The sequence below is a fragment of the Falco peregrinus genome, chromosome 7, assembly GCF_023634155.1.
Source record: "Falco peregrinus isolate bFalPer1 chromosome 7, bFalPer1.pri, whole genome shotgun sequence".
NCBI lineage: Eukaryota > Metazoa > Chordata > Aves > Falconiformes > Falconidae > Falco > Falco peregrinus.
The window spans coordinates 66,507,094-66,516,965 of NC_073727.1; the positions used below are offsets into that span (position 1 = coordinate 66,507,094).

Sequence of the window (9,872 nt, forward strand, 5' to 3'; positions counted from 1 at the left end):
GAAGTCAAGATGTATGACAATTACTCCTGTTCTACTGAAAAGGCCTATTAGCCACACACAGGAGGAAATGGGATTGTGCTATCCATTTGTCCTTAACAAATCTGTATGGATTACTACTTATGTCTGTGTTATCATATAGCTGCAAATAATTATTTGCTTTATCCAGAAATGTTCTTGAATCTGAAGTTCAGCTTGAGTTGTCTGGTTTCTCAGCCCCTTTCCTCCTGTTCTAAGCATGGGCAATACGCGTGCCCTTTCACCTGTTTTCTATGAGATGTCACAGAGCTGCTGTTGGTTCTCATGTCAGTTCAACTATTTTTTTTATATAAGTTAGCTGATACTTGTCAAGCCAGCTAGACTTGAAAAATGTAATTAATAATCTCTGTTCTCAGTTGAGCTCTGACTGTTGTTGTTATTAATTCTGCTTGACACCAACAGATCTCCTTCATGAAGGCTATCTTTAAACAGTCTGGCTTTCTCTTCATCATCTCTGCATTCTCTCTGAATAGCTAGTTGGCTAATGTAGCCTTTCTTGTCATAAGGCCTGATGTCTGCTTTATTTGTTTACAGCTTACTACATAGATACTTTATGTTGTGTTTAATAGCTTGCATAGTTCCCTTCTTGTGGCTGCCTGAATTTGGAATTGTATGGAAATCTCTGGAGAGGGAGGTTGCTCCCTTCCTGAGATCATGCTCAGGAGGGACGTGTTTCTGAAAAGTAGACTATGGCAGCTAGGTTTTGAAGCAGAACAAATGAAGAGAGCAAGAGACTTACCAGACAGGCAGGTAACAGGCACACGGGGGTCAGGAGGAGGCTGGAGTATTTATACACCTAGAAGGGGCATAGTGGCTGCTCCATTGAAGCAAGACCGAAGAGGAGAAACTTAGTCTGTAAGGACTTGGTAGGGAGAAAGGAGCGTAATTTTCAAAACTTTTAATATTTGTTTTTTATTTGACCAGTCTTGAGAGTTTCCTACTTAAAAATGATGTTCTACTTCATGTTTAGATATTGCAAGCACTTTGGTGTTTTGGAGCACTCCCTTTAAGGGCAGGCTGTGGGCAGATCCACCTCAGAAGTGTGCCTGACCTGGTCTCTGCTCAGCTGTGATCATAGGGGTTCCTTTGTTTCTTATAGTCATGTTTTGTGTCGTGACCTTTTTGCTTGTGCTCCAGCTGCTTGTGCTATTCTATTATGCTCCTCTTTAGTGGTATGACCTAGTTGGTAAGATTTTTTTCTGTGTTTGAGGTCAATGAGGAACTCATGATTTAGCAGGGCTAGTCTCATACAACACTTCTGTCCTTTTACATGGAAATGAACAGAATTTGTGTCCTCAGTTATTAGTTCTCTCCCATGCTGCCAACATTATCCTTACTATTTTCTTTTGTGCATTGAGAACAGCAGTAATGCCTGATTCCAAGGATGAAAGGTCAGATAAGTCCATACGGTTCAGTCCCAGCTTTCTCCAGGACAGAGTACTTGCTCTTAAACTCATGGCTTCTGACTGTAACATTGTCTGCCTGCAGATGCTGTTAGCAACCAGCTTCTTCTCTGTGCAGTTGCCGGGTTATTCTTTACTACTGGCTCCTGTTCTGTATAGCTGTCCAAGTGGTTTATAGTGGCCCTGGTATCCTTTCACATCCTTCTGATCACAGGTGTATCTCTGGCCTTATCAGTTAGCTCGCTTTCCTTCCTGAAAGTATATACTGGCAGGTCTCGTTGCATCAGACACCTCCTTCCCAGCCTTCACTGGAACACAAATGTTGATGTCTCTTTTTTCAAGTACAGCTCAGGACTATAGCAAAGGTATTCAGATTCCTAACTTGGCATGGTTCACAGTTACAGGTAGATGGCTATTGGTGGTACTACTCTTTGTCCTCATTGGTCTTCTGTGTATTATAACATTTATTGACTGTTCTTTATATCCCTTTAGGAATGTCTTCTATTTATTGCTCAAACATATCAGGCTATGGAAAGTGTTACTAAGTTACTGTTAGTTGCAAACTAATGAATTTCCCATCTTCTCCACCTGCAAACATGCAGCCCTGTTGTACTGAACCCTACCTGTTTGTATTTTCAAGAAGGAAGAAACTAGAATAGAAGGTAAGATCTGACTATATCAATGAAGAAGGACATAGAAGATTTCTATTTTAAATTATACATAATTAGACTATACGTTCTGAATGTTCATGTGTATTCTTGGAAGAGAACTGCCAGGCATAGAAGAATGTATTTAGACCTGGGTTCCAGGACCTAGAACTTGCTTATGTGGTAAGGAACTCTACCTCAATTATTACAAGACACTCAAGCGACACTTTAAAAGCTTTTACTGTGCAAGCTCTTTTCTTGTTGAAAATAAATTTGACTTCATTGTTGTGATGAAGTGCAAGATTATTTGGTAGATTACCAAGGATTTAGAGAGTACTGAAGGTAATCTGAGGCAAACTTGGAAAACTAAGATAAAATATTCTGCTGCTGTGATGTATTGTAAAATATATATATTAGTAGCATAACCCATTGCAGGAAGATATTGAAGCAGGGTTTCAGTGCTTCAAAAAGTGTGTTAGAAGAATAATGGGAACATGCATTGGATAAATTCCTTATGTCAGGACACAGACAACTAAAGCATTTATGTACAATGTATAGATTTGTTTTGTCCTTCTCTGAATGTCTAATGCTAGCTTATGTCCAAGACAGAATATTTAATTAGATGAACTTTAATTGTGATCTGGAATGATAATCTGTATATTTTGTTTGATATTTCCACAAATGTGTAGAGGAATTGGAAATTACAGAAATTTTGTCCCAATCTAAAACTTTACATAAATTTGGTTTTCTGACTATTTTTTTCCTTTCATAAAAGATAGCATTTCATATGAAATCCAAAGGAAGAAATTAGCAGGACTGAACAGAAGTTGGCAAAGCTGAACATTTTCATGGTAAATTTTTATGTGGCTATGAAAATGATGGATTTCATGGATTATTTTCTTTAGTGTAGGAACAGTTCTAATTGTACTTTGCCGTAAATGTTAAACTAGGATTTTGAATTTAGCCCGTGGCAGTATAACAAGAACTTATGCCAACTTGCAGCGCTGTGCAGCTGCTGAAAAGCCCCGCTCTACAAGAACCTTGAAATGTATGAATGCAGCGCTGTCGATCTTTGAAAATCATTGGAGCAGATTCTACTCTAATGGATGCCAGTATAAACCTGGAATTGCTTCTGTGATGACTGTTGAAGACTTTTAATCAATGCAAATGAAATAGTGGTTTTGTTCATTGAAACAGGCATGGATTTATGGGGAAGGGAAGGACTAAGAAGGCTAAACTGTCCAATTAGCATCAGACAGCCTGGCACACTGCTTTTAAATTGGGGCTGTATCTGTCCCTGAGTGACAGTAACCAGTGTAGCAAGACTGTTGTAAAGCAGAGGATATAACTACACCAAAATAAGAGGGTCTTCACTTATGTTGGTAGATGCAGACATCTGTGCAACACCTGCACTGCCTTTGTTGTTTTCCAAAAGCACCTAAGTGAATTAAGGAAAAAGCTTAACTAAAATAACTTTTTTCCTTGGAGTTTCATCCTATACGTTGCTTAGGAACATTTTCAGAGTCCATTCTAAGTCACTATAATTCAGTTTTCCATTAAATTGTTTAGATAAAACATTTCAGTGGTAATATAGTTGATAAACATAATGTGCCAAATATATCTCTGCTGTAATTATGCTGAGGAAAACGGAAATTATGTAAAACCAAGGACTGATAATCGAAGGAGATTCTGTGGCAGTGTTTGGGGTTGCCTCTACTTGTATCATTGGTGAACGTAACCCTGAAAACTATTTTCAGGACACACGGGGAAGGAGGATATGCACGTTGTAGGTATGAATAGTTCGGCCTTATAACATACTCACTGTTAACACATCAGGAATTAAATCCACAAGAGCCATGTTTCTTCCTTCTCCCTCTGAATAATGAAGAGGCTATATGTTGTCTTAGGCAGGGCTTACATTTCTCTGCTACCTTCAGAGCTGTGTAAACAGGAGGGATGGAGAACCGTACTGCAGTGAGGAGTTACAGGTTCCACTCCGGCCAGTAACTAATGGGACTTCTGTCATTGAATTTGGTCTATCTAACAGCCAGACTTCTAGACCGAAGTAGCCATTTCTACATTCTGTAGTCACGAAGTAAGGAACAGCTGGAAAGAGCAAGTCATCCCATCTATCTTAGGATGTTAATGAATTGCCCTGTGAAAGTACTTGTTTCTCTCCAGCGATACTAGAGGAAACTTAGGCAATGATCTCAGCTTATTAAAAAAGAATGAAAAGGTTCTTACTCTAATAGGAAGCTGTTAGTAATCAAGAAATGACTCCCACTGCCTATATGCAGGAGTGCACCGATCACAGTATTCCTATGCTTACTTCTCAAAAGGAGGTGTGACTCTACATCTAAAGCAGCACTTTGATAAGGCTGAGGTATTATTGTAACTAAATTACTTCCCTGCTTGAAGACCTCCATCTTTGGTACCTGTTGTGATATGTTGCCCAGAAGGGAGCTCGAGGTCATTTGCCTAACCTTTGTTTGTGGGTTGTAGAAGTCAGCAATCCCAGTCTTCATTTTTCTTATCTTTTTTCTTTCCATCCTATGGCAGTAAATCAGCTCCCACTGAGTTCCCATTTTGGAACTGCCCTCTAATCTGATGGCAGACTCCCAAAGGACACAATTCCAGTAGTCAGGTGCACCTTTGAGGTATCACATAGCGGTGTTTGAGGGATGCCCTCCAAAGGCACTGCCAGCCAAGTATGTTTTGCTTTCTTGGGAAAGAATGTTTTCATTCTGTTTTTAATTTCATTTTGGATTTAAACATTTCTTTAAAATGTGTAAAGGTGCAGAGCAGAGCTGTAGGTCTTTCTGTTTAGTTTCTGTTTTCAAGCAAGGTAGTTATCTTGGAGACCAATGACAGGCATTTGGAAAAAGCAAAAGCAATGCTTCAAGTGTGTCCATTGGATAAGGCAGATGGCAATAGCAGAGAACTTAGGTTTTCCACTTAGTATTCCTTCAGCCTGTTTTATTTTAGTCTTCGAAGACAACACTGTATTTTCAGATACTCAACTAAATCTGGGCAGACAAATACATTTCCTACAAATCTGAGAAAACACACATTCTGGAATCAGTTCTTTGTTGTCTCCAGGTGAAAGGGAAATGTTGTTTCTTGCTATGCAGTCTTATGGTACGCAGGTACTAGTGAGTATCTTGGCATTCTGTGATTTAGTGCAATTTCCACAGATTTGATTCAAGGAGATTCTGTCACTTGAACTTCAGTCAGTTCCAAACCCAGACTTTAGGTTTTTTGATAGTAGGAGAATTCCTGACTTTCAACCTGTTTTTGAGAACTGCTGATTCTCAGACATTCTCACAGACTTTTCTGAGGGTCCAGGCCATGAGTACTCTACATTTCTCAGGATTAAATTTTGCAAAGATTTCTACTGTGACAATTTTTTTTTCTTTGATATTAAGGCTACCCTATTCTGCCTCTGCTGCAGCACATTATAAATTGCTTTCATGTAACCTGTGTTTCCCACTGAGTGGCAGATACCTTGGATTCAAGAACAACCCTATAGAGATGAAGCTTTCCTAAGAATTTTGATTCAGATTAAAGCTTACAATGTTAATATTTTTAGTAAGGCTTTTCAACTTACGTTACAGAAGGTATGCTTTGCTGACTAGATGAGGCATGTTATCTCTCTGCAGGAATCCTTCCTATGTCATAGCCAAAAAATGGCAGTTTAAAATCTTTTATTTGGATTTCATTACATTAGGCAGAACCTTTCAGTGCAAAACCCCAGATGTTTTAATGCATTAAAAAAAAAAATACTCTGCTGCATACACCTAGCCAAATTAATTATTCAGTAGAATGTTTGTGGTGGAGCAGCAGTTAATAGAAGAGTGGCAGATGCCATACACAGAAGTGTCCATTTCACTGTGCTGCTCTATGGTCTGTTGTGACAGCTAAATGAAGCAGCTCAACAGCTGTCAGCATGTTAATGTTTTGGATTAAATAAACACACTTGGAAGAACTTTCCTCTGATTTTTAAGACGTAATGACTTTGGAGGCGGCCATATATCTTTGCAGATGAAGTTTGAAGTATTTTGGAAGTGACACCCAGACAAAATGAGGAGTTAACATTGAGCTGTAAGGTAGACCGGTATGTTTTTGTTTCTTAGCTCTGAGCCTCAGTGGAGATTAGAAATTCCTACTTAATCTAAATACCTGACTTAAAGAAAGGTTGCAGTGAGGTAGATACTCTTCTTCCTTAGCTTTATAGTCTTTAATAAGCATAAGAGAAGAGAAGCTTTTAATTTGTGAAAAGTGAGGCAAATTGCGTGGTTTAACCCTGTTCAGCGACTAAGCACCACGCAGCCGCTCGCTCAGTGTCCCCACAGTGGGATGTGGGAGAGGATTGCGGGAGTAAAAGTGAGAAAACTTGTGAGATAAAGGCAGCTTAATAGGTAAAGCTGCGCATGCAAGCAAAGCAAAACAAGGAATTCATTCACTGCTTCCCACCGACAGGCAGGTGTTCAGCCATCCCCAGGAAAGCAGGGCTGCATCACACCTAACCGTTACTTGGGAAGACAAATGCCATAATGCCAAATGTCTCCCTCTTGCTGCTTCTTCCCCCAGCTTACATACATTAAGCATGACATCATATGGTATGGAATATCCTTTTGTCTAGTTCAGGTCAGCTGTCCTGGCTGCATCCTCTCCCAGTTTCCCGTGCCCCTCCAGCCCTCTCGCTGGCAGGGCCTGAGACACTGAAGAGTCCCTGACTTAGTATAAACATCACCCAGCAATAACCAAACCTGTCCGTGTGCTGTCAACATTGTTCTCACACCAAACCCAAACCACAGCACTGCACCAGCTACTAAGAGGAAAATTAACTCTGTCCCAGCTGAAACCAGGACCAAGTCCAAAAAGCTGGATACATATAAACATAAACCCAGTATGACTTCTGTCCATTTCTGTTAAATTCTACCCAGAAAACTCAGGGCTGAATGCATGATCATTTAAAAATATTTCTGGTTTGGTTTTTTTTGTTGGTCAATGATCGCTTTGTAATATAGTCAGCTGATTCTCCAAGAAACCTTCTGTCTTGCCTGGGGGTTTTCTTGATTGCCTTCCTGACCTCAACTATTTTGGAGTTGCAGTGCCTGATATGGGTGTAATATATGGACAGGTTCTGCTGTGTATAGCTGGCCAGTTCTTGATCATTTCCAGGTAGCTTATCTATTTCATAGCGTCTGAGAGGACATCCTTTATTGTTATGAAAAATACAGCTGGTGGGATTCTTTTTAGTGTGATACTTTTCATGCTTGGCTGTCAGATTGAATAGGGGTGTATCTTTTAGCACCAAGGCTGCTGGAGAATGATGAGATAAATTACTGTCATACTTTTCTCCTCTCTTGAGTTCCTGCTGCTTTTTTCTCTTAGTGTCTGCTTTTGACTGTGGCTGGCTGGCTTGTGTCACAAAATAAGAAACACACAGGACACCCAAGGTCTAGACCATTCCTGGGCTTGCAGGAATGAGTGAAGCTGTATCATCATCAGAGCATCTTAGAAGTAGGAAAGAAGCATTTGTGACAGCATCTGAGGAACTGCAAGGGAGCTACATCTTTAACTGTATCTGTGGATGGAGCCAACAAGCACTTATTTTCCTGACACCCAACCCTTCCCAGTATCTGATTTTTAAAGAGTGCAAGCATGAGCAATTATTGCATTACTTACCCTGCTGCTCTGTCCTCATTTGTTCACAAAGAGAGTGGAAGTTTAGTGACCTGCTTTGAGAAATGCATAGAGACCATGGAAGACTGGAGAAGAGTTTGCCTGGGAACTCTACCAAAAACGTAATTTTTGTAACTTTTTCTACATTAACCCTGGGATCTTTACAATATACTTTCCTTATGAAAGGTAACACCAGCAGCAGATAGATGAGCTCACTCTTTTAATCTGGTGTTTTGTTTTGGTTTTTATTAAATGCAAATGCATGGATGACAAGCAATGATATAAATACAAACATTGGTATGAAATACGCAGAAGTAAAAGGTAATGCCATAATGCTGGAAAATGAGGATTGCTGCAACTTAAGTATAGAAGCCTGCAGACTTTTGTTGCTTGGGTTTTTCATTTGGTCACTCTTTGAGTAATCGTGGGGTTGAAACTGTGTGGCAGTCACCCCATGTTCAGTCTGGAGGCATCAGAAGGGAGCTTTTAGTAGCCGTTACTTCCAGAGCCCCATGGGAACAAGTTTGGCAGACCTGTTTTTTGAAGTCTGCTGAGGCCATTGGATGGTGGTAGTATGCCAGTGAAGATAAAACGCCTTTGCATTTCTCTGTGTTCACTTCTTTCCTTTCCTGAATTATTGCAGTACTCTCATCAATCAGCAGGCAGGCCATGGTGCCTTGCTCAGTGAGCTTTCGGCATGAGCTTTCCAGCTCTTCTCTCCTGTTTCTCAGACCAGAGGTGGCCCTTCTAGTTCTCACACATCTTTGGTCTGGCGGTGTGGCTGTTCTCAAATAATAAAAAACACTTTTGAATAGTATGGAGAAGATGGAAAAGAAGCTGATAGAAACCCAAGGTGGACACCCTGACTGCAGGTAAGTCAAATGTGTAGCTTTTCAGAACAGTGCAACATCAACAGGGCTAGAAAACTGTCCATATAGGTTCATTGTAGGATATTCTCAGTTCTCTGGTGGGCTGCTCATTTCAGAAGAGCGTGAGGCAGCCTGGTCAGCCCCAGTCATCTACAAGCATTTGAAATATCAGCTGGAGTTACATGGTGAAGGTACAGTAGCATGAAGTTTAGTAACCTAGCACACATGGGTATCATTATACTTCCTAAAAGGAATTTAAGAGTATGTGTTGTCTTCATTTGTTTATTAAGCATGGAGTCAGATCAACATAGGGCACTTTAAATAGCTAGATAACAGGGTGGTTTGTTTTGTTGTTGTTGGGGGTTTTTTGGGGGGGGAGATGGGAGGAGAGAGTGGATTTTGGTGGCGTTTAGTTTGTGGGTTTTATTGCACTTTCTTAGCAAGTCTGGACATTCACAGCTGTAAGTGAACTTGGTAAAATGTGTTGAGGACTAGAACATCTGAAAATCAGAGCCTTAATCTGTTGTCATGACTGTCAGGACTTCTGAACTGATTTTGATGCCACAATAGAATTAACAAGTACATAGCCATTAGTTACTTTCGGGCTTGGAAGCATCTCCGATCACAATTTTTCACTAGCTTCTCTTTCGTGCTCACCTTTAGATTCTTGTTTAAGCAAGACCTTGGAATATAGATATTTTATTTTCTGGTTTTGAAACTTCCAAAAATTCGTTGCTTACAGCTGCTTTTTTCAATTCAATAAGCAGATTTCCCTTGGAAAACACTTTGATGCCCTTACTTTTCACCCGTATGACAAATGAATGAGCTTTAATTACTGTTTTTGTAGGGCTTGGGTCTCTTTCAGGTTTTGATTTCTAATTTGAAATTGGGTAAATAAAATAAATGTGATGTCTGTGTCAATAGAAGGCAAAGGAAGATTAAAAAGTAAGGCACTACTGTGGCTTTACAACAGTAGAGTGAAAAGTGGAATAATGAACTGTAAATGTATCTAATTTCATAAATAATGCATTTGTGTAATTGTCTAGTAGGGGTGTGCTAATGAATCAATTATTTTTAATTGTAGGTTCCTTGATTGTTTCAGAAATATAATTGATTGTAATCAAGAATCAATTAAATGTTGGTAGTAATTGTATTTATCAAATTTAATATGCTATTATAGTTTAGAAACCTTTTCAGAAAGGGGAGTGGTGAAGGACTATGCTAGTTTT

General features: G+C 39.7%; 1 long non-coding RNA gene across 1 annotated transcript in view; it reads left to right on the top strand.

Moving 5' to 3' along the window:
• Positions 1-350: 350 nt before the first annotated feature.
• Positions 351-9,872, top strand: part of LOC129784895 (uncharacterized) — a 36,652-nt gene continuing 27,130 nt past the window's right edge. The window contains exon 1 of the long non-coding RNA XR_008748101.1: positions 351-8,646. This is a non-coding gene — a long non-coding RNA (uncharacterized LOC129784895). The remainder of the gene's footprint in view (positions 8,647-9,872) is intronic.